Source organism: Sorex araneus, chromosome 2, assembly GCF_027595985.1.
Source record: "Sorex araneus isolate mSorAra2 chromosome 2, mSorAra2.pri, whole genome shotgun sequence".
NCBI lineage: Eukaryota > Metazoa > Chordata > Mammalia > Eulipotyphla > Soricidae > Sorex > Sorex araneus.
This window is the reverse complement of record NC_073303.1, coordinates 88,277,277-88,301,506: the sequence shown is the minus strand read 5'-3', so window position 1 is coordinate 88,301,506 and position 24,230 is coordinate 88,277,277. Positions and strand designations below refer to the sequence as shown.

Below are 24,230 nucleotides of genomic sequence, written 5' to 3'. Positions count from 1 at the left end.
ATGGACACCACACTGTAGTTGACGACACGCCGCGTTTCTTCCCGAGAAAGAAGAAAATTTCTTCTCAGCTGGCGTGGGGATATAGCTTAGTTTAGTCTAGAGAGATGACTACCGTTTTGATTGCCTTCAATATTTCAGCAACAGACTTACTATTCTTGTTAGGATCTCCCACAAAAGTCTGACCCATTAAAAGCGAACCATTACATATTGCTGATGCTAAGATGGCATTAGGTCGTGCGGCCGCGGCAGCGGCCGTGCGGTTTTGGGTTTCTGTATAAAGTCCAGGGAAAGTACAACCAGAAATAACATCACTACAAACTTTTACCCTTTTATGGTGCTCATAAGATAGAGAAGTCCTGCGCTGTGTTCAGGAGGGAGGAGTTGAGAGAGAGAGACAGGTTAAAAGAATTGGGGGATGCCCGGGTCCCACTGTTTCAGCGCACCGTGGGGTCTCTGGTCCCATGCCGGAATTAGTTCAGTGGGCTGCCTGGAGTCCAAGGGCGCTCCCTTGGGCTCTTCCATCATGCTCGCTCCGCAGCCGGATCCAAAGGGAAGCACACGTGGGGGAGGTGGGTTTAAATATCTATCTGCGGTGGGCGGGGGTCGCCGCCCCCGCCCCCTGGGGTCTCCTGCAAGCGCGCGAAAGCGTCCTGTTTCAGCTGGATCGCCGGCTCCATTTTGCGCTCAGGAAAACCTTGGATCCTGCGCTGTGCTCAGGAGGGAGGAGTTGAGAGAGAGAGACAGGTTAAAAGAATTGGGGGATGCCCGGTTCCCACTGTTTCAGCGCACCGTGGGGTCTCTGGTCCCATGCCGGAATTAGTTCAGTGGGCTGCCTGGAGTCCAAGGGCGCTCCCTTGGGCTCTTCCATCATGCTCGCTCCGCAGCCGGATCCAAAGGGCTAAACATGTTTGTAAACTACAAAACTCTGTCAACTTCTGCTCTGCAATAGATAACTTTTTCACTGTTTTTTGATTTGGGGGTTATGCCTAGTGATGTTCAGGGCTTATGCCTGGCTCTATGCTCAGGAATTACTCCTCACGGTGCATTTGGGGACCATATGGAATGCTAGGGATTGAATCCATGTCAGCCAGTGCAAGGCAAGCACCCAACCAGCTGTACTATCACTCTTGTCTGGAAAACATTTTTTTTTTTTTTTTGGTTTTTGGGTCACACCCAGCGATGCACAAGGGTTACTCATGGCTCATGCACTCAGGAATCACTCCTGGCGGTGCTCGGGGGACCATATGGGATGCTGGGAATCGAACCCGGGTTGGGCCACGTGCAAGGCAAACGCCCTACCCGCTGTGCTATTATTGCTCCAGCCCCTGGAAAACATTTTTTAAAACAAAAAAATATTTTAATTGTATTATGGGATCATTGCGATCTTTAGCTCTTACAAGTCAGAATGAGTTTATTACCAAAATAAGCAAATGGGGCCAGAGAGATGTTATAGGGAGTAAAGCACTTACCTTGTATGCAGATGACCCTAGTGGAACCACACAGGTCGCCAAGCACCACCCAGAGAGATCCTTGAGCACAGGGTCAGGAGTAAGGCCTGAGCCTTGCCAGGTGTGACCCCAAAACATACAAAAGGAAAATAGACAATGGTTTAAAACTAAAGGTGTTTAACTTTTAATTTCTGTGATGATCGAGATTCATTTAACAAGAAATGCAGTGTGCCTAAATGTAAAGCAAAACACAAAATCACACCCAAAGAGAACACTGGTGTTTCTGTGTGAATCTAAGTATTAGGTTGCATTTTCATAGGACTTGGTTACACTTAAGCTTAAATTTTCAGGAAGGCACAATTCAATATTTCAGAGGTCTCCCTTATAAATTTCCCAAGATGACATGTTTGTAGCTTAAAGCCAAGGCTGAATCTGCTTTGACTAAGATGAAGTGCAAGCAGAATTTGCATAGGGGCCAGCCTCTGTGCATCCATTTGATTATGAATATTTTAGGGTTTTTTTGTTTCCTGAAAGGTTAATTAATTTTTTTGTACCAAAGATAGTTTATTTGAACCATTCCTTCCTTTTTTATGAGCGTTGGATTCTTAGTGCACAATCTAAAATGAGAGGCCAGATCCCATCTCCTCTCCCCCAGCGTTCTTTTCCTTCCTAACCCCAGGACAATTTCAGAATTTGAGTGAACAACTTGGACTCTAAGGAATAATCTCTTCTTGGCTATCTTTTGTTCTCCACACGAACACAAAACCCATGGCTGACCGTGAAGGTCTTGATTTCAGTGGGAATGGTCTGCCTTTACCTCCCACCCAGAACTGATAAATGAGGGTCACCGAGGGGTGTGTTAAATGCTGCAAAATCTAATTATCACTGATTTATAGCCACATCTACACCTCTACACGGTGACCGAGGGACAAGTTCATTGCCATGAAAACACTCAGTGGATTGTAGAGCTGCATCAAGGGCTCTGTTCCCCTCTCCGGACCCTCTGCAGTAAATGGTTGCTTTCCTTGGCAGAAGTAACTGGTCCATGCAGAGGTTCAGGATTCTTGGTGACAGAATGCTGACTGGCATGGGTGAAAAAATAGTGGACTTACTAATGGAGTCCTGAGAAGACCTGAAGTGTACAGCACACGCGCGTGCGCAAACATACACACACACGCGCACGCACACACACAAACACACACATACACAGTATTCATACTCAGCCATAATTACACAGCAGAACTGAATGGTTTTGCCAAGGCTACTCCATGACAGTGGGAAATTTAATTTTTATTTTATTTTCCTTGGGAATAGAGCTGGAGGAATTGTTTACTGCATGCAGTGAGAATCGTGGCTGAGGATTTAAATTCTCTTAAATTAAAAAAAAATGTTTGAAAAAAGAGAAAAAAATGTTTGAAATTTAGAAGTCTTCTTTTCTGCCCTTTCCACATTCTTTTCAATAACCTTGTAACGGCTTCTGGGAAGACTTGGCAGCTAAGACTCCACAGTGTGGCGTTCTGGTCAAAGGCCAGTGCAGGGGGAAATGCCAGCACCTGGATTCTACCTTTCTGGTTCATAGCCTTAGAGAAGGTGACTGACCGCCCGCCTCTTCCACTGTCTAATGGTGAAGACAGTGTCTGCTTCACAGTATCCTTACAAAGATGAAACTTTTGCTGTGTTTCAGTGTGGGGCCAGTCACACAGAAAGTATTTACTCGTTTGTTTGTTCTTAGTTTGTCACTAACATTCACCTCATTCTTCTCCTGCTCTCTCCCTCCATGCCCTCTGAGATGGTCCCAAAATATATAGCTTTAAATTATCACATAGAATGTTACTAGGAATGGTTTGTCTGTGGCGACGGGTCTTTAAATATTGACAAGGTTTTGAATTGTCTTGTGGCCTTATTTTTTGTTCATTAAATTCTCAGTTGACAGTACATACCATTAGTTCCTACCTCACCTCCCCTTTCAAATTTGTATTATGCAGTTGGATGACTCCAATTTTTTCAGATGTTGAAAATTGGGTGGAATCTATATTATTTCACTTCAATTTAGGTCAGAATATAATGCTGGAAAATGCATATGAAGGCATGGCTGAACATACCACAGAGTAGCCCCAAACTAGTAAATGAAGCAGAGACATAAGTCAACTGAATCCCATTTAATTTCATACAACTGAGACCCAACCAACTAATGAATAAGATAACTGATATTTAGTATTATCTATTCTGTATAGTACATGCGCTCAAAGATACATAGCATATAGTATATTTGGGGAAAGCAGAAATCAGTATTTTAAAAATACCTGGGAGAAATTCTGCAGAAATTCCATTGCTGAAAATTCATTTTAAAGAAAAGTAGCGATTAAAACTCAAAAATAGATTTTCCCTTCTCTGCCCTTCCTCCTTTGGCCAGTTCCAGGTTGGGGTTTCGGGGCAGGAGGTCTCTGCTCATCTCCTTCACCTGGAATATCTCAATGTGTTGATTCTTATCAACCCAGTTATCCATCATTACAGATAGGAAGAAAGGTTTAAAAGATTTTCTACTTAGGTCACCCAAAGAATTCAGGATCCCTGAGGTACAGTTGTAACCAGAGTAAAAAGAAATAACCATTCTCTTTAGGATAACCGAAACAAGTCAACATATCATCTTTATAAAAACCTGACACTGACTCCACCTTATTTTCAAGTTGTTTTTGTCTTAAGCAGCAATAAATGCTTACTCTTTGGGAGACGATTATAGCCATTGGGGCTTTTTAAGTTTATAAATGGCACAAATTGCCATCGAAATGTCAGGTGAATTGCTTTTGTCTTTGCCCTCTGAACTCCCTGGTTCTTCTGCTCTAACCTATTAGGTCATTTATGCCACTTATTTCCATTACATAACATTTCTTCGATAGTAACTTAAAAGCCTTCTGAATAATTCCGTATGCAAACTCACCTGTGTGGACTTGACTCAGACTTCATGTTAAAAACTTTCATTGTGCATAGTTTCATGTCAGAGAAATGTCAACGATCCTCTTCATTAGAAGACCTGCTTGCTGTGGAATTGAAATAGTTTCTCTCTGAATGGGGACATTGACTTGGCAAAGACCATGCGTAGTAGTTTAAAAGGAAGGTAACCAAATACTTGGAATTTGAATTAGCTTGTAATCTGATTTTGAATTAAAATTAAAAAGAAACCTAGGAAAAATTTTCTTTAGGTGAATTAATGCCCTTCAAATAACTTTCAGTTTTAAAGATATTAATACACATACTACAAAATTAACTTGCAAAGAAGTTTCTCATTCCATGCACTTATTCCCTTGGAGCCATTGGTGTTGTGCTTAGGAAAGTTGCCATACATAGAGAATTTGCACTTTTGTAAAAATGACTTTTCAGTATCACCCGAAATTTGCAAACTATTCCAGTAATGCTTGGAAGAATTACTTTCTTTCCTTTTTGTGTTCATAAAGTATAAATTATTTTCCCCAAGAGAACTCTAAATACATGACACGATTTTTTTCCCTTTGGAAACTATTCAGTTTTTCTAACTATTCCATTTTTCTTTTTGGATCACACCCAACAATGCTCAGGGGTTACTCCTGGCTTTGCACTTGGGAATTATTCCTGGTGGTGCTAGGGGAACCATATGGGATGCCAGGGATCGAACCCAGGTCAGTCATGTGCAAAGCAAATGCCCTACCCACACTACCATCACTCCAGACCCAAGATGTTCATATTTTTAAAGGATTCTTTCTTTTCACATATCTTCTTCTCATTAATGAGGAACACAATTTTTTTTCCTGGAAAAATCTGTGAATATTAAAAATTCTTAGAAAATGACCTTTGATAAATGGAAAGGTTTCCATAATTAATATTATTGTAGGATCACATATTGTAAAACTTCTCCTTCAGGGTAAAAGATAGCATGGAAACAATATCTGTATTTGAAAATAGAAAAACAAACATATAGGGATTCCAGACACAGGGGGAAAAATGGTTGTTGTTTATGAAAACAACACTCAAAAATTTAAAGGGACTGAAAAAAATATAGAACAGGGCTGGGGAGAGAGATCAGAAGATGCTGGGCTCAAAAGACACATGAAAAAATGCTCCACATCCCTAATCATCAAGGAGACACAAATCAGAACAACAATGGGATATCATCTCACACCACAGAGACTGGCATACATTCAAAAGAACAAAAACAACCAGTGCTGGCGTGGATGTGGGGAAAAAAGGGACGCTCTTTCACTGTTAGTGGAAATGCCGACTGGTCCAGCCTTTCTGGAAAACAATATGGACAGTCCTTCAAACACTAAAAATTGAGCTTCCATATGGCCCCACAATACCACTTCTTGGAATATATCTCGAGTGTGCAAAAAAGCACAGTAAAAATGACATCTGTACCTATATGTGCATTGCACCACTGTTCACAATGCTGATAGAAGCATTCAGCCAAAATCTGGAAACAACTCAAGTGCTCAAGAACAGATGACTGGTAAAAGAAACTTTGGTACATCTACACAATGGAATACTATGTAGCTATTAGGAGAGATGAAGTCATGAAATTTGCTTATAAGTGGATAGACATGGAAAGTATCATGCTAGTGAAATGAGTCAGAAAGAGAGGGACAGATATAGAAAGACTGCACTCATTTGTGGAGTATAAAATAAAGTAACATGAGACTGACACCTATGGACAGTAGACACAAGGGCCAGGAAGATTGCTCCATAGTTGGATGCCTGCCTCATGAGCAGAGGGGAGAAGGCAGATGGAATAGAGAAGGGATCACTAAGAAAATGAATGTTGGAGGGATTGGACTGGATAGGAGATATGTGCTGAAAGTAGATAAAGGACCGAACATGATAACCTCTCAGTATCTGTATTGCAATTCATAATGCCCAAAAGTACAGAGAGTATGGGGGAAATTGTCAACCATGGAGGCAGGGGGCAGGTGGGTAAGTGGGGGTATACTGGGGAGATTGGTGGTGGGGGATATGCATTGGTGGGGGGATGGGTGTTTGCTCATTGTATAATAGTAGTTCAAACATGAAAGCTTGTAACTGTATCTCATGGTGATTCAATAAATAAATAAATGAATAAATGAATAAATAAATAAATAAATAAATAAATAAATAAATAAATGAGATGGGGCTCAATGCCTAGACTCTGTGAGGCCCTAAGTCCCCTTACTAGCAGCACATGGTGCCTCCAGCACTGCCAGGGGTGCCATCTACTAAAAAATAGGGGAGAGGGGTGACTTTCAGTTGTGAAAAAGAACCCCAGCTTTACCTATAATAACATGCCTAATGGCAAAGGTAGAATAGAGTTTAATTTGCTGCAAGGCAAATACCTGTTTAACAAATCCCATTTGCACATTAATTTCATTGTGGAATTTTAAAAAATTGGTCCCTAGATATGATAATAATTATCTTTAAAATATACACCTATAACTAGAAATATCTTCCTGATAGAAGCATTCAGCCATTATCTATTGATGTTAATCCATAAGATTTTTAAACTGTGGAAGTAAATATAGTAAGTACAGGCAGACATTCTGGAAGATTTTGCTTTGTTTCACCTTGTTTTAAACTTGAGTCCAGCCATAGTAGTAGCAATCCAGAAAAGTTCAGAAACTTGCCAAGGTTCCAATCAATCTTGAGTTATGCTGATGCTTCTAACTTTATATCCAAAGAAATTTACTTTCCATTTCCTCATCACTTAAACTTACTGGCTTTCTTTCAGACATTTGAAGCTGGGCATATCTTCCAAATGTCTAAGAATGCCTTTAGATAAAAAGAGGAAAATATCCAAATAACTAAGGTAAGGACTATCTGAGCCATACTTAGCACTGAGCACTTGTACCCATGCCAGCAGACATTTTCCATAATGTATTATAATAATCAGCAAATTGGCTGACAATCTAGGCTGAGTTTTTGGTTCCTATTCTAATGGGTTGACTTATGCCCAGGAACTATTAGCACATCAGAATCCTGTTTGCTGAGGCTGCCACTTACTAGCTAGTTAGCTAAGCCAGGCTGTACCTTATCAACTGGCTTCCAGCCAGACCCTCAGATCAGGGTGTGAGGCAACGAGACTCTCCATGCTTGAGACTGCAGAGGGACTTTTTCAATATGCGCCACCCACGGTTTCTTTCTTTTCCCTGGATCAGAGGGGGGAAATACTATTTTAACACACAAGTATGTTCAATGTTTGTAATAGCACAGTCAAAAATAATCACGTTAGACAAGTTAATCATGCAGAGGTAAATACTATTTACATTTTCCTCATGCTTTTTTTTATGTATATGTTCACAGATACATGTGTAAATATATAGAGATGATAGAAATTTTAACAAAATGGAACCATAGTACACACTGACATGTGACTTGCTTAACAATATTTAGGTATGTTTTAGCGTAACATTCTATAACGGAGCAGTAACACAGCGGGTAGGGCATTTGCCTTGTTCACAGCCAACCTGGGTTTGATTCCTCTGTTCCTCTTGGAGAGCCCTGCAAGCTACCGAGAGTATCCCGCCCACAGGGCAGAGCCTGGCAAGCTACCTGTAGTGTACTCAGTATGCCAAAAACAGTAACAATGACGGTCCTCATTCCCCTGATCCTGAAAGAGCCCCCAGTATGCCATCGGGCTACAGTGGCACGTGACAAGGACGAATGGAGACGTTACTGGTGCCCTGCTCAAGCAAATTGATGAACAAGGGGATGGCAGTGACACAGTGATACAGTGATGACCAGATAGGATTTAGTGATAAGAGGAGTTAAAGTAGTAGTGATTTGAGTCTGGAGTTCCTATGTATTATATCTACCTGAATCAGTTCCCTCATCTCTATAATGAGAATAAGAATAATAAAACTTTGCTAAAAGTATTTAGACAATTCTCAAAGCAAACCTGAATGTGAAATTTTCATGTCAATTAAAAAACTCCATTGCCCATTGCCGTATAACCATGGACATTGTCAATGGTCAGTCATCAAGTTTATCAAAACTCTTGGTACTGTCTGAGAATGACTCAGAGCAACAGTCTTCTTGATGTTTACTGAAATGAAAAAAAGCATTGAAAGAGCAAGTCACTCAGCATCAGGAAATATTAATAAAGAAAATTAAAGAACTCACTGAAATAGCACCAAAGGAACTAATGAACACAGCAACAAGCCAGCAGCAGAACGGAAGAAGTGAAGAACCAAACAAACAATTTCAAAAATAAAGTTAAACTATCATCAGTAAGAAGAGAAGATAGAAAAAATATTTTTAATGAAGAAAATACAAAGCATTTAGTGGACCAAAACAGCAGAACAATTTCTGACTCATAGAGATTACTGAATGATTGGAAAGAGAGAAAGTGAAATAATAGATAGTAGAAGAAATAATAGTTCATAACTTCTATTGTCTGAGGAGTGAGAACTGTGCATAGATCCAGGAGACCCAATGAATGCAAGATAAAATAAATCCAAATAGGCCAACTCAAAGACAGTTGAAATCAAAATGGCAAGAATCAAAGAGAGAGAGAGACTACATAAATGCAGTAAGAGAAGAGCAAAACCTCTAATTACAGGGGAAATTAAATAAAATTTACATTAGATCTCCCAAATGAAACTATAAACAAGAATGGGGTGGAATGATATGTTCAAAATATTGAAGGAAAAGAATACTCAACCAAAAGTCTTCTACTGTGCAAGAATGTCACTCAGATTTGTGGGAGAGACTAAGAACATTCTCAGGCAAAAATACAGATGAAGACATTTGTTGTGTACAAACCAACTTTGCAGTGAATAATCTCCTAGAAAACCAAGCAAACATCAAATGGTAGCACTGTCATTCCGTTGGTCATCTATTTGCTCAAGCAGGCACCAGTAACGTCTCCATTGTAAGACTTGTTGTTACTGTTTTTGGCATATCGAATACTCCACTATCAGGTAGCTTGCCAGGTTCTGCCGTGGGATGCTCTTGGTAGCTTGCTGGGCTATCATGTCAAATGGTAAAACCAACAAAGATGAAAATACATGTAAAAGCTCAAGCTGGAGGAGAATAGGGTTTAGTCCTCATGCTCTGCATCCTAGTACTCTCCAAATTCTGCCTCAATCTCTGGCACCACATGGCCTCCCCAGCATCACTGGGTAAGTAGTCTCAGAGCCACCTCTGGGTATGACTCTGGAGAACTAGTTCCACTGTAGGACCCAAGGAGCACCACAGTATGGTCATAGCACTGAACTGCAGGTTAGATAGGCTGATTTTTGCTGGGATTAACCTCTGCCAACCCTCAGAGCATTATTTGGGAGTCCCCTTTCCCCTGGATAGATAACTGATATATAGGTTTTGGGCTGGAGAGATAGCACAGTGGGTAGGAGCATTTGCCTTGTATGCAGCTGACCCGGGTTCAATTCCCAGCATCCCATACGGTCCCCTGTGCACCGCCAGGAGTAATTCCTGAGGGCAGAGCCAGGAGTAACCCCTGCGCATTGCCGGGTGTGACCCAAATAAAGCAAAAAAAAAAAAAAATAGATGTATAGGTTCACCTGCAGAGTGGCACTAAGAGTACAAACTAACTGATGCCCAATGTCAAAATAAACTTTAACCATGTCAAAAGTTAAGACCTAAGGAAAGATAATCACCTCCTTCTCTCATAGCATCTGTTTTGTGTCTTATACAAGACTGACATGAGGCAAATTTATCAAATAGCTTTTTTTAAAAAAAATTTTAACTTTGAATTAACAGCCTGCTAAATGAAAAGGAAGACATGATTTCATTAAACTATTCCATGTTTCCTAGATAAATGCATAAAAGCACGTCAGCCTATATTTTGGCAACCTCCAGAGAGCTGTGCCTTAGGCCAAATCACTGAAGCCAATTCCTCTTGGAGTTGCAGCTTCTGATACTGTTGACTGCCCTTTGATAACTCACATGGACTACGTTTGCAGTTATCACATGCAGCAGCCATTTTCTTCAGCAAACTTGTCTCCCTCAAATTTTCCCATCGTGGGGCTGGAGTGATAGCATAGCGGGTAGGGCATTTGCCTTGCACGCGGCCGACCCGGGTTCAAATCCCAGCATCCCATATGGTCCCCTGAGCACCGCCAGGAGTAATTCCTGAGTGCAGAGCCAGGAGTAACCCCTGTGCATCGCCAGGTGTGACCCAAAAAAACCAAAAAAAAAAAAAAATTTTCCCAGCGTTTGTGCCTGTGTCTACATTTCCCAGTTTCTTGCTCTTGAACAGACCGTGGATTTCTTTGCTCTGTCTTGAAATTTATGGGCTATGCCATGCCTTTCACTAATTTATCTCCCCGTTTATGGTGTATAAATATTGAAGAAGACAGTTGAGGGCTACAGCACTGGCCTTGCATGCTGCTAATCTCCTTCAGTCCCCAGCACACATGATCCCCTGAGCACACTCACAAGCCCAGAATAGGGAACCCCGGCACTCTCACAGGTGTAGACCAAGCCCCCAACACCCAGTAATATTCCTTTTCCATGACTACTAATGACCCCCTAGGAATATTTGGTTCCTTAGAGAAAAATAATCATATCTGTTATATATGTCATTTTTTATAAATGTTTTCTAATAAAAATCAAGGCAAAATAAACTGACAGAATTTAGAAGTTTGCATATTGTCAACTGACTAGAACCTCAATGATAGAACATAACTGAATTCTGCAAATTACAAGGAAGAAATTTTACTAATTGCCGTATTTAACTAATGTTATCCCAAGACTCTGTTTTTAAAAGAGAGAAATAACTTTAAGGGAAAACAAATAAATTGGCTGCAGAGATGACTGGTGTTTCAATTTTCATATGCATTAGTTATTTTAAAAGTAATTAGACTTCTTACTATAAATTCTTCCTGTTTATACTCCTGGGACAGCATATTTCAGATGTATATTATTTATTCTGTATTGATATTCATTAATGAAGTACAATTATAAGCTCATAATTTCCTGAAAATTCCTTTTGTAATGGGTTCATACATAATAATAAGATATTAATGGTCACTACATATCAAAAAGAAGTAGGTGAAATCATTTGTGTTACCATAGTGAATAATAATAATGGTTCTCTGAGATTTATCATGTCTTCCATCAGCTTGTCACTATCAGTTATTTCCAAATGGTTTTTTTGGCAGAACTGTATAATAAACAACTTTCAGATCATTGTTTCAGTAGTATGATCCTAAAAAAGAATCAGTCACAGTAGAAAATATGGTAAAAAAAAAAAGCAAGGATCACTACTACTGATAATAACTTAGAACTCAGAACTGACTGCACCAGACCCTATGCTATTTATAGATAATTAAAATACCCCCCTAGAAAATTCCAAATAATAATAGTGAGTTCTCTATTACATTCAATTTGAATATTGAATGTATTCAAAGTATAGAGAGAATAAAGTGAAGATCATTAGCCACTCAGATGGGGGTGGGTGGGAGGGGGGTATATTGGGGTTCTTGTTGGTGGAACATGTGCACTGGTGAAGGGATGGGGTTTTAATCATTATATGACTGAGACTTAAACCTGAAAGCTTTGTATTTTTTTCACGGTGATTCAATAAAATAAAAAATATATATATAAAATAAAATAACCCCCCTAAATGATTCTTATTGCCGCTGAAACATAGACAAATCCATTCATTTGCACAGTTAGGGAAGGAGAAGCCGTAGAAAAAAGATGCAAATGTAGTCTGCACCTCGTAGGCTTGCTGTTATAATGCACACTTTTTTTGGTTTGCTTATTTCAGTTTTTATTTTGGAGTTGTACCTGGTAGTGACCAGAGATTAATCCTGACTTTATGCTCAGAGATCACTCCTGATAGAATGGTTCGGGGAATCAAACCCTGGTTGGCCACATGCAAGGCATACAGCTTACTTGCTGGTCTCACTCTGGTCTCTGGAATGTACGCTTTTCACCTGTGTGTATAAATACAGAATTTCTCTTCCTGGGAAAAATCTAACTTAATTTACCATTAAATCATTCAACAGCCAACATCTTAATAATTTCCACTTTTGTGACGATTTCTGAGATCGCTTTTCTCTCTCTCCAACTCTGAACTATTATTCATCACTGTAGACAACAATAGCACTTTTGACACCTTGGTTTGTGCTTTTCCCACTGTGGATAGGAATTCACATGGTATTCTGGACCATATTGAGAGACAAATAATAGCAGATTGCTAACAGGGTAAATAAAGTGAGAGTCAGATTTTATAGTACTATCATTAATATGTGTGTGGTATTGATTTTATTATGTATTCCTTAGTACTAGAATCTCTTAGGTTTAAGTAAGCTGGTTGTACTGTACATCTGGTTAACCATTCTGTTTTTCTAGTTTGGAGGAATTACAAGAACACACTTTAAAAATCACTTGCAGTTTATAAGGTGATGCATTAATCCTCCAAATGACAGGAAATCAAGATTTTTGTCTATGGGGTTTAAGTTATTAAAATTTAATTTGCCCGTGTGCTTTGCTCCGATAGCTCTGTGCTAGCAAACTCTAGCTATAATTAGATTAGTAGCCTGCTAAATGCTGGTGACAGCCTGCGCCTCAGAGAGCATGTGCTGGATTCTGCATGCGTCTCTCCTCATTGGTTGCTAGCATTGCTGCTCGCCGGTTTGATAGGTTTCCACAGTACTCTTTATGCTGCATTGGAGACATAGATACAGAGATACTCTCCAGTGTTCTCGCAACGATGGAGGTGCTTAGCTGGTAATGTTGAGAAGGAAGAAAGCACAGAAGCAGGCGTCCGTCTTTGTTGTAGAGCACGGCAGTCATCCACTGCTAGCTGCAAGAGGAGATCAGGGAAGAAGTTTCAGTTCATGGTAATTACTTTGAGTCTTTATCTCGCAGGAAAGGCACAGCCATGCATGAAATGAAGCTTGTTTCATCAGGTCATCTGTTTAATTTGATCTTGCTTTAGTTAATAGCATGCTCACTCTCCAGCATTCTGGACTGAAATATATTCTCCCGGAGAAGGCTTAGCTGGTAAACAACAACCCTGATTTATGCAGGAGTGTTATTTTTACCTGGATTCCAGAGTGCATGTGCTGGCGAGTGATTCTTATTGGTTCTCTTCTGTTTTGGAAAGCCCGAGGTTGTGTCAATTTAGGTGTCTTTCGAGGTGCTATTCAGTGCCCAGTTGACTTTGTTTGCATTGAGCCCAGACTCCTGAATAATGAGCAATTGAGGAGAGTTTGGTGAAACCCACTTTAACTAGGACAGTGCACAGAGGCGTCTGTCGACGCAGTCTTAGCAGAAGTAATATGCTATTGTTTCTTCAAAGACGTGTGCAGCCTTCATTTTGAATGGCTTTCTTTGTCTCACCTTTTGTAGTTTTCACTGAGCCTTTTGAATATAGGGGATGTTGGCGTAGCTCATTCTGCCCAAAATATGTATAGGTGTGTATTCAGCCATGCCAAAGAAAGCATTTTTGCCTCCTGTGCTTTGTTTATCAAGGACGGAGCTGGTGGAGTTGGAAGGAGATCTCGGAAAGGTGGGGTTCTTCCCACTTGGACTAGTGTTTGACAGCATTTAAACATGTCTTTTATTGATTGCCTGAAGGAGCCTTCAAATCAAACAATAAACAGTCTAAAATTTGGGACAATGGGTTATTAAAAAGAAAGAATATTTAAGTGATCAAAATGGAGTTTTACAAAAAAAATAAAATAAAATAAAATAAAATAAAATGGGACTTTTTGCTTCTGAATGGACCTTCTCCAGACAGAAAAGCCCCCTGTGACCAGAAAGTCTTCAAACTTAAAGATTGAAGCTTTTACCGTATCACACCACGGACACCGCAGAAACTTGTATACTGAGTCACCAGTCACAGGGCTGGCTGACTGCCACCATGCGTCTGGGATCAGTGGAGAGTCCTGGTGGTGCTATCTGGAAGCTGTCAGGGATTAATCCCCTGCTTCTGGAATGCTAGATGTAGCTTCTCAAGTATTTTGCTAAAAAAGAACTCTTTAAAGTTAAGCCTGAATATTTGTTAAAGGAACTCACACAGTCTAGTCTTCGGGAGTGGGTAACTTCAGAATACTGGGCTACACCCCCTCTCCCAAACATCTCCCCTTTTCCATCCCGATGCATAATGAAGTGCCCAAATGATATTCACTGAAGTCACAGCTTTAAAGGAAAAAAAATAATATCGGGAAAATTTGTCATTTGCTGTATTCAATAATACACTGTGGTCTCCAATAAGAAACTTCCATAGCTTGCCTCAGATTACAATGTTTCTGAGACTTCTAGAAGCCTGCAGTGTTTCAGTTGGAAGGTGCCACCTGTGGTTAAATGAATCAAAGACAGGGACTCTGCTTACAGCCCGTCCTTCCTGTCTGGGCTCTTGATTTGAACCAAGCCTCATTCAAGGCAGAGAGTTGCTTGGCATTGTGGGCAGCGAGTTGAGTGAGCGCAGAGTTTTGCTCTTCTTCACATTCCCACCTTGCACCTCTGTTTCATGCCTTCATCTCTTGTCTGGGACACAGAGAATAAGCTTTTGAACAAATAAGTGAGTTAAGGAGCCCTGCAAAGAAGAGATCGAGACAATTCCATAATTGTCTCTCCCTCTCCTTCCCTTAATCTCTGGAAATGCTTTCTAAATTATCTAAGTCTTAGGCAGTTTCTAAGAAGTAGGGCTGTCTTCAAAGTAAACTATTGTCAAACACAATTTGCTCACGTTAGACTCTGAGTTATAGTGAACTGTAGTTCTAGCAGATGGTTGTTCTCAAAGGTTCAGTCTTAAAACACTGTGTGTTTAGAAAGGACTTCTTTTAAAATGTAAACATAAATGGATGTGTCTTCTGTATAAAGAACAATGGCAGAAAGCTCCTTTGACATATACAAAAGGGACATTTTCTCAGTAGTTCTATATAAAATGGAAGTTTTTATAAGGTGAAAAAATCTGCATTTTTATCTTCGGATGAATATTTAAGGTTATTTTATTATGCTGCTAAGAATTTTGTATACCAACTTAGAAAAACAAAGATACATTTCCTGAACACTTTAAAATATTGTACCCTGTACCCTTTATAATTTCATAACTCTTTACTGATGGGAGTATAACATTTCTGACCAATCAATAAAAGGTATTAGCATGAACTCTACACTCAGACAACACTTTAAATTTACCTTATTTCAAAATTAAGTCATTATCTGATACAAGTGATACTCTACTTTTCCTTCTAGTGACTTTCATATCTTAGCAAGAAAAGTAATTATTGGTTTTGAAATGAGAAGTCAACCCATGTGAAAATGTGACATGCCATAAAGCAATCATGACAACAATAGCTCCAAGAGAAGGAGAAATGAGAAATATTTGGTTCGAGTTTAGGATAATAAACTGTAGTTAGCTTTGTGGCCATTCACTTGGTATCTGTGATATCAAGAGAACTAAAGGAGATCTGTCATTAATAATTGATAAATATTTCAGGTTTGACCCATCAAAATTTGCCTGGACTGAGAAATTTTCTGAAGAAGCATTTGGCAGTTTACTTGTATACTTGTGTACTTGTTTTCCTTCATGATTTCATTCTTTATCAGTGCCATCTGTCATGCAGTAGGCTCTGTGCTGAGTTTTGAGAAAGAAGACACAAATCTTTTGAAGGGACTGAGGTGAATAGGGAAGACTTCTAATGAGATAGAGTAATATTAATCCAGAATCATCTTACACATATCTTGCACCACATTCACTACTTGTATTGTCAGGTGGGGATTGGTGTGGCTTACTGATATGTTCCATAATTTATATTATCATCTTATTTGTGATCACAAATAAGTTTAAACTATTCTTCCTTCCATTCACTCTTCTCACAATACAACACTGTTATTGCCTTAAGCTATTTTAATTTTAAGGAGTTTTTCATTAAATGGCATTTGAAAAATAATGCATCTAGTTATTTAAAAATATACCTTTAGGGTATCTCTTTACACTTACATTACCATTGGATTCATAAGTAATTTAGTGATTACTTTAGAAACTATTTACATTACCAAAAATTCTCTTTTACTTTTTAGTGACTGCTGACTCTTGAGAATCGTGTACTTTGTACATGATTTATTAAGGCAAACTTGCCGAATTAAGTCTTGCATTATTTTATTGGTGTTGTTGATTATATTTTTATGTTTATTATTTTTATTTTTACCACTTTACTTAAATAACAGGTTTACAAAGTTGTTCTTGATTTGTTCAGGCATTCAATATTCTTACACCAATCCTCCCATCACTGTCACCTTCCCTCCCATCACCGTCTCCATTTTCCCAACCACCCCTCAAGCCTGTCCTCATAGCAGATCCCGTTGCTCATCGATTTTTGTTTGAGCGGGCACCAGTAACGTCTCTCATTGAGAGACTTATTGTTACTGTTTTTGGCATATCCAATATGCATGGGTAGCTTGCCAGGCTCTGCCACTCGGGCTCAATACTCTCGGTAGCTTGCCGGACTCTCCGAGAGGGGCAGAGGAATCGAACTCGGGTCAGCCGTGTGAAAGGCAAATGTCCAACCACTGTGCTATCGCTCCAGCCCATAGCAGATCCACAATATTTTATTTTATATTGCTTGTTATCAGTAAATGGCTAACAGAATGATCAAAAATGATTTCTATAGAAGAAAATTTGTGAAAATTCTTGTAACATGGGGACATTAATCCCTTGTCTGAGGTTATTATACTAAGCTATTGTTAGGGCTTGCATTATTTTTAACCTTGTAGTTAACCTTACTGGGGTTAGAGAATTATGATTAAATATGGATATATTTTGAATCTCGCCAAGTTTGAAGGAAACTTGTAGAATTACGTTTTTGCTTTAGATCTTGCCACCAGTCAAGTATCCCGCTGGAGCACAGATACTGCAGACGCTCCAACTCCTGCCATGTTTACTTTGGGCTTCTACCCTTACTTTTCCCCAAGCTTGTTCTCACCCCATTCATTCTGCCTTGATGAATTGAGTGTTTCTCTTACAAGTGGATTGCTAAAGCCAGCAACTCGGAGCCTCCAGGAAGTAGCTTCCTTTCTGTTTCCTCCTGTCTCTGATTATTCTTCCTCAGTTTCCTAGTTTTCTTGCCTATTTTTCAAAAGCAGATATATTCTGCGTTTTGCCTTCCTTTGGCTCGCTGTTGGTTGGCTAGTTCATCACTGTGGACTCCTGCCCCTTCTGTGCTCTCCGGATCTTCCTGCTTCAGTAGCCCTGCACGCTCGTCCTGCCCCGTGTCCTTGGCACGTGTGCTGGACTCGCTCCCTCTCTGTGTGCAGGCTTTTGCTCAGTTATTGCCGCTTTCTCAGTGGAGCCTTCTGAAAGACTGTGGCTATTGTATTCTTCACTTTCTTTTTTTGCAGTCACCCCTCTCTGGATTCTAAACTCTAAGGTCAGAACTCTCTGCCTTGGTCCCCACTGCCTAGAACAGAATTTGGTTCAGAGCAAGTGTTTGGCCAATGCTGGAATGAATGAAAGAAAGAAGGAATGATTGACTGCTGGCACGGGAGTGTCAAAATGCAGTGGAAGGGAGCTTGAGGGGCAGGCAGGAGCTCAGCCCCAGCCAGCCTAGGTCTCTGTGCCCAGCCCCCTACCCTGAGTGGGCCTCTGTTTCCTGTTTTGAAGTGGGGATTAAGCTCCAGATGGGAACAGAGGCCCTTTGCCGCCTGCCCCACCTTGGGCAGACCCAAACTCAGCTGTGCTGAGCTGTTGTTCTAGAAAGGAGAGGAAGTAGAGACCTTTATTTATGTGCCTCTCATAATCTGATGTTTATATTCTTCTTTCTGTTTAAACTGTGATCAGTGGTTCAATGTCTTCTCCAAAAAAACAGTCAAAATGAGTCAACACTTAGCTTTTCAATGAAGTATGTAAAAACTGATATATTTTGGCTTGACACTTTTATCTGTTTTTGAAAAATTATCAGCAAATTTAAAATAGTTTCTGTTACTATTCATAGCTTGCCTATTTTTGTCAAATAAGAAAAGCCAGAACAATGTTTTTTTTTCTCTATTTTTAGATACTTCATGATACAGAATGTACTCTCTGAAAAAGAATTCCCTGTGACTTCAGTCTACTGTCCATAAAATACTCTTTCCTCTTTCAGTAAGTATATTACTCTGCTTTGATCCATTCTGAGAAGGTATTGATTCTCTTTGAAAACCCGTGTCATGGTTACATTAAGACAAAGAGGCTGAGGTTTCAGATATTTTGCTGTCTGACTAAAAGGTTGGGGGAGAGTCTCTGACTTTGAAGTCACAAGCAGCAATGCCAGTAACCCCAAGTACAGGGATTTGCTTCTCCAAGAATTTCCACGATATGCTTTGTACAAATGTCTCATTAAATAGTTTCATATTTATGAATAGTTCCATATTTGTGATATCTTATAGCCTACTTCTCCTCTGGAAGAACCTGGCAAACTACTGGGAGTTTCCTGCCCACATGGGAGAGCCTCACAAGGTCCCCATGGTGTATTAATATGCCAAAACCAGTAACAAGCTGGGTCTCATTCTCTTGACCCCGAAAGAGCCTCCAATGCAGAATCGTTGTGAAGGACGAGTAAAGAGAGGCTTCTAAAATCTCAGGGCTAGGGCAAATGGAGACGTTACTGAGACTGCGCGAGAAAAACAACGATAAAGGGGATGATGATGATGATGATGATGATGATATTTATTAGTAATCTGTCAACTATTTAGAGGTGCAAAATTTGAGCACAGTATTTTAAAAAAAGTCTTATCTTCCAGTTAGAAGATAACTTTAAGTGGTTGGGGGAATGTGATGGTAGTATTTTTGTTTGCTCATTTTTTTATTGAATCACCATGAGATGCAGTTACAAAGTTTTCATGTTTGAGTTTCAATCATACAATGATCAAACACCCATCCCTCCACTGGTGCACATTTTCTACCACCAATATGGTGTTTTTAAGGAGTCCCATGGTTGTAGAGTCAGCAGTAAGAGCCTTAGAGGAGAGATGGTGGGGTTGGGGTGAGGGTACTTTCGGGAGAGATCTTTGCCAAATGGCTTTCTAAGGAAAGCTGCACTGACAGCACAGAGCCTGTCTGTCCAGGCACAAGCTCTTACCTCTTTAACCATGAAAGAGGTCTCTGCCGGGGCTGGAGCAATAGCACAGCGGGTAGGGCATTTGCCTTGCACGCGGCCAACCTGTGTTCGATTTCCAGCATCCCATACGGTTCCCTGAGCACCGCCAGGAGTAATTCTTGAGTGCAGAGCCAGGAGTAACTCCTGTGCATCAACAGGTGTGGCCTAAAAAGGAAAAAATATAAAGAGGTCTGTCTTTCATGGACAGTCCTGTGGGGGACTTTGCCACTTCACAGGCAGGGCTTTGGACTGCTTTCTGGCAGCCACACAATGAAGTTGAGCCTGGAAATTTCAGAGAGATCAACCCATCATCCTAAGATGGAGCTGAGAGAATACCTGGGTTAAAATATGAATAGTTCCAGTGCCCTGCGGATGCTGAGCTGAGCGCCTCAGACATGGCTGCCCGGATGCATCTGTGACAACAGGGCACACAGTAAGTGGCTATTTCTACGCTCAGTGTCCAGACCCATGGGCACTAAGAATGGTTTGTAGCCTCACATTGACTCAGAAAAAGGTATAGACAGTTCCTCTGTTTTATAGAGGATTGAGAACCTTTGAACACCTGATGAGGAGGTGAGGAATGATTTGGAAAATAAGAAACGACTCTACATTTAAGTCATGTCCAAAACCACTGGAACAGTTTATAGCAACCTTCATGAGAAGTCTCAACCTGATGGCCCATATTTGGGAGGGATGTTGTACTTTGATTTGATCGACAGCCTTTCTTGAGCTTCCTTTTCAGCATCCACTGTGGAATGTACCATTGCCTGTGTAATATAGGCCAGGCCTTGTCATTTGTTATTGTAATAATGCCTATTGCCTTGAACATTATTAGACAGATGTTTTTGTTTCCCGGGAACCTGAGAATCTGACTTAGCTGACAAGTGAGAACCAGCCTGTGCCAGGTGGTTCTCTGCAATCTGTGGAATACCGGAGCAATTACAGTAAAAGCCAGCAAGCACCCCTTGGTGTGATATTCCGAAATCCATCACTCTTATCACCACACTACCTTATCTTTCTTATTTCATTTATAACAAGTTCTGATCCCGTTGGCTGGGAGGGATTCACTGACTCACACACCCAAGCCTTTTAGAGCCCAGATTCTGAATGCTTCTGAACACAGAATTGGCTGGGAAATACCTTCCAACTGGGTGTACATTTTCCACTCTGCCTGACTGAACACTGCAAGGGGGTTCCTGGGACACAGAACTCTCACAGTTAAAAACAGGGATAATTTCCCAGCAAATTATGGTCACCATCATTCCCAACACCCCATTCTCCCCCTTGCACACAGCTGTGTGATGTTAATGCTCACCTAATTGGCTGCTGATTGCAGTTGAATTTGAAACCTTTGTTAAAAAAAGAACTGGGTGCATTGGGGGGAGTTGTTTAGACTTCAGCTCCAGTGCTTATCAACCCTGAGAATGGACATTGCTTCTCTCAGCTTCCCATTATGACAAGTAAGAATAATAACAAGCCATGGGGCTAGTAAAGGTTACATGACATAGCTCTGATATAACTTTGACATTAGTAAAAATGGGGACCCTCCTTTCTTCTCCAGACAAACCCTCTAGAAAGGACAGCTATGCTCACAGACACAAAGAACTTGGCCTTGGCTAGTATTGTCATTTAGCTGGATCTTTCATTGGATAGATCAAAGAAGAATTGATTTTGACACTAACTACAACAACAGTTGATTATGAGTAAATATTGTCACTTACATCAAATTCTCAAGTTATGTTGGATATTGTGCACAAGTTACAAGTGCTGTTTGTAAAATTTTACTCTTCCCATAAGAAAGAGGCATTTAGAAAATCCTCTGAGGAATGTTGTGGAAGACATAATAGCTTTTGTCTTATCATACAAATATTTTCCACTGTTGCATTTAAGTTTATTATAATTTGTTCTTTCTATGAAGACCTACGTGCTGTTATTGCCAATAACATTTCACACTACTCCTCCATACAGGCGTTTACTCCATATTGCTTTTAGAGTACAAGGTGGGACCTTTTTACAAGCAAACTCTTGGGTTTTAATTTTTTTAAAGTGATTGTGGATTACAAAGTTATTCACGATTGAGTTTCAGGCACCGCACAGTGTTCTACCTCCAATCCTTTCCCCAGTGTCCTTTCCCTCCAACAGCACTCTTGATTTCTTGATTTCCTTCCCACCCACCACATTGCCAATATGACAGGCACTTCTTATAACTTTTGGCACTGTGGGTCACAGTACCGTTACTGATAGGGTTTCATGTGTGACATTTAACCACCTTTCAGTAACATCCCTCAGTCCCGCCACCCCTCCTCTTGACCAAAAGTGTTTTCTTGTTAGAAGAAACTTTACAAGAAAATTAAGACATAAAAAGAAGTACTGCGTTTGGGTCTAACTTTGGAGTTTTTGCAGCCTACTGTCTAAGACCTTCTCCAAGTGTCTGGGCAAAACATCTCTAAAGGAATCTACATGGGAGAGAATTTTGAGAAATTATGTACAATGTTTCCTTTGTTTTTAGTTTCTTGTCATTTTAATCAGACTGAGGTAACTGGCAGTTTCTCTTAGAAAGTTGCTTTTTAGAAATCTTCTCAGTTCCAAGAGTTAGTATAGTACTTGCCTTGCAGCCGACCCAGGTTGGATCCTGGACCCCAGAGAATGCCAGGAGTGATCGCTGAGTACAGAGACAGGAATAGAACCTGAACACAGCCTGGTGTGCCCCCACACAAACAAAATAAAACAAAACAAAAAAAATAACCACCCTACCCAAAAACCTCTGTTCCTTAACATTGTGAATGCTGGATACTTGAGAAGTTGGAACAAAAATACCCATGATACTTTTTGGGGTGTCTGTTAAATGATCTTGAGCAAAATATGTGCTTGTATTCCGCAAACACATTTTCTGCCCCACTTTGATGTTTTCTAAATCTGGTCCCCCATCGCAGGCGATTTGTGCCTTGTCCAGGAATCAGAGCTCTGTCTTTCCCACCAATATCTCTGACTTTTCCCAGACCAGCTCCTTGCCAGTGAATGACTCAGTGTGTGGGTTCCGCCAGTGTCAGTTGTGGTTCTTCTGAAACCATCTCAGCTGACATTGAGCAAGGTCTCCACATCCAGGGAGAGCAGGCCAGGAAAATAAGCTTCACCTTGCCGCCTAACTAACTCCTGCTTTAAAAAAGAAAAAGGTGAAGGAGAAAAGGCCGGAGAAATAGCTCAACGGGTTGAGTGCCGGAGAAATAGCTCAACGGGTTGAGTGCTTGCCCGGATCCTGCATATGTTTTCCCAGGCACCACTAGAAAGAATTCCCAAGCACAGAGTTAGAAGTAGGCTTTAAACTCTGCTGAGTGTGATGCAAAGGTAGACTAACAAGCTGACTTCCCCGATGTCCCGCAAAACCTTAAAAAAGGGGAGAGCCACCATTCTCTGAGAAAAAATGTAATTAGATTTTGTTTTATCCTCTTTATTCACAAAAATATTTTAGATTAATTGATAGTTGCCTCTCTGAAATAAAATGTTTCCCATACTTAGGATAATTCTATTATCTGGGTTTTCATACACTTAGTGTGACACTTGAAGAGGCCACTGTTGATTTCAGTCTTAATTGTTAAATTCCCAATTAAGTTACGGGCATAGTTAAAATGCTTGTTTTTAATCAATGAAAGGAAAGTCTATAAGATACTGCGTGCACATAGTTTTCTGATGTTAATTATTGACAGCTATGAATTTATATGTAGTGTAGCCATTGCTTTCTGATTAAGATCTGAAGAAAAGTTAAGGCCTTCTTCTGTGGGATGCCTACTAGAGCGACTTCTTCAGTCTTTATTTTTCCTACAGAGAAGGAAGAACTGGCCTTTATTGTACAGATGGGTGTAAATTATACCAAACAGCAACTATATGACAGAATACATACCAGGCAGGAAACCCTGTTTCAGCCCAAGCCCTCCCATCTGTGCCCTTTTCAGACCTAAAACACCACACCACTTGATTTCTTAACACAGAATGCAAAGATTTAAGAATGAAATTGGAAATGTGGCTCAGGAATAGTGGATAGAATTGCTGAAGATGGGAAAACAGATGTGCAGTGGGTTATTAGAATAAGTCCCTACCTATCTAACTGGAAAGATTGCCTTTTGTGTTGTCTAGAAAGCTGCCTTCCTTTGGAATAGAAGTGCAGAGGAATGCGTTGCCCATCAGAACCAAATTCTTAGTATGCTATGGAATATCTTTCCCACCATGATCTGGCTACTCGTAATAGCCTCATACTCTGCTCTGAATGCGTGTGCCCCTCCCCAAGAGGAAAGACTAATACCTAATGTGATGATCTTAGGGGTTGGGGCCTTTGGGAGGTGTCTGAGGTGAGTGTCCTTATGGAAGAAGCTCCAGAGAGCCTTTTTTTTTTAAAAAAAACTCGTTCTATCAAGTGAAGACTCCGGGAGAAATTGACTGGCAGTCTGTGGCTCAGAAAAATAGCTCTTACCAGGAGACAACTATGTTGGCACTCTGATCTCAGATACTGGAGTTGTAAGAAATAAAGATGTGCTTATTAGCCACCCAGTCCATCACATTGTGATAAAGAAACCCATATTCTTAAGATGAAAGTACGTTAAATGTGCAGTTCTGTTACTTTTGTGTGTCTAAGTTTCAAGCTGTAACAGGAAGCTGGCCCTACTTCTCATATACATTTTATCTTCTAAAGGAAGTTTCCTCTATTCAGCAGGAAAGGTGACACCTCTGTCTCTGTGTG

The 24,230-nt window shown here is 40.3% G+C and overlaps 1 protein-coding gene and 1 non-coding gene across 4 annotated transcripts in view; both read left to right on the top strand.

The window, feature by feature from the left end:
• Nucleotides 1–24,230, top strand: part of FAM110B (family with sequence similarity 110 member B) — a 163,225-nt gene that overhangs the window by 74,321 nt on the left and 64,674 nt on the right. For 2 of the 3 annotated variants that reach the window (XM_055128698.1, XM_055128697.1), the window contains one exon: nucleotides 18,419–18,504. The gene's annotated coding sequence lies outside the window, so the exon portion shown is untranslated. Of the gene's footprint in view, nucleotides 1–13,091; nucleotides 13,259–18,418; nucleotides 18,505–24,230 lie in introns of those variants that run through there. The other variant, XM_004602439.3, reaches the window with a different exon arrangement.
• On the top strand, nucleotides 19,859–20,000 carry LOC129403042 (small nucleolar RNA SNORA43). The gene has a single exon (XR_008629032.1). It is a non-coding gene; the product is annotated as a small nucleolar RNA SNORA43 (small nucleolar RNA).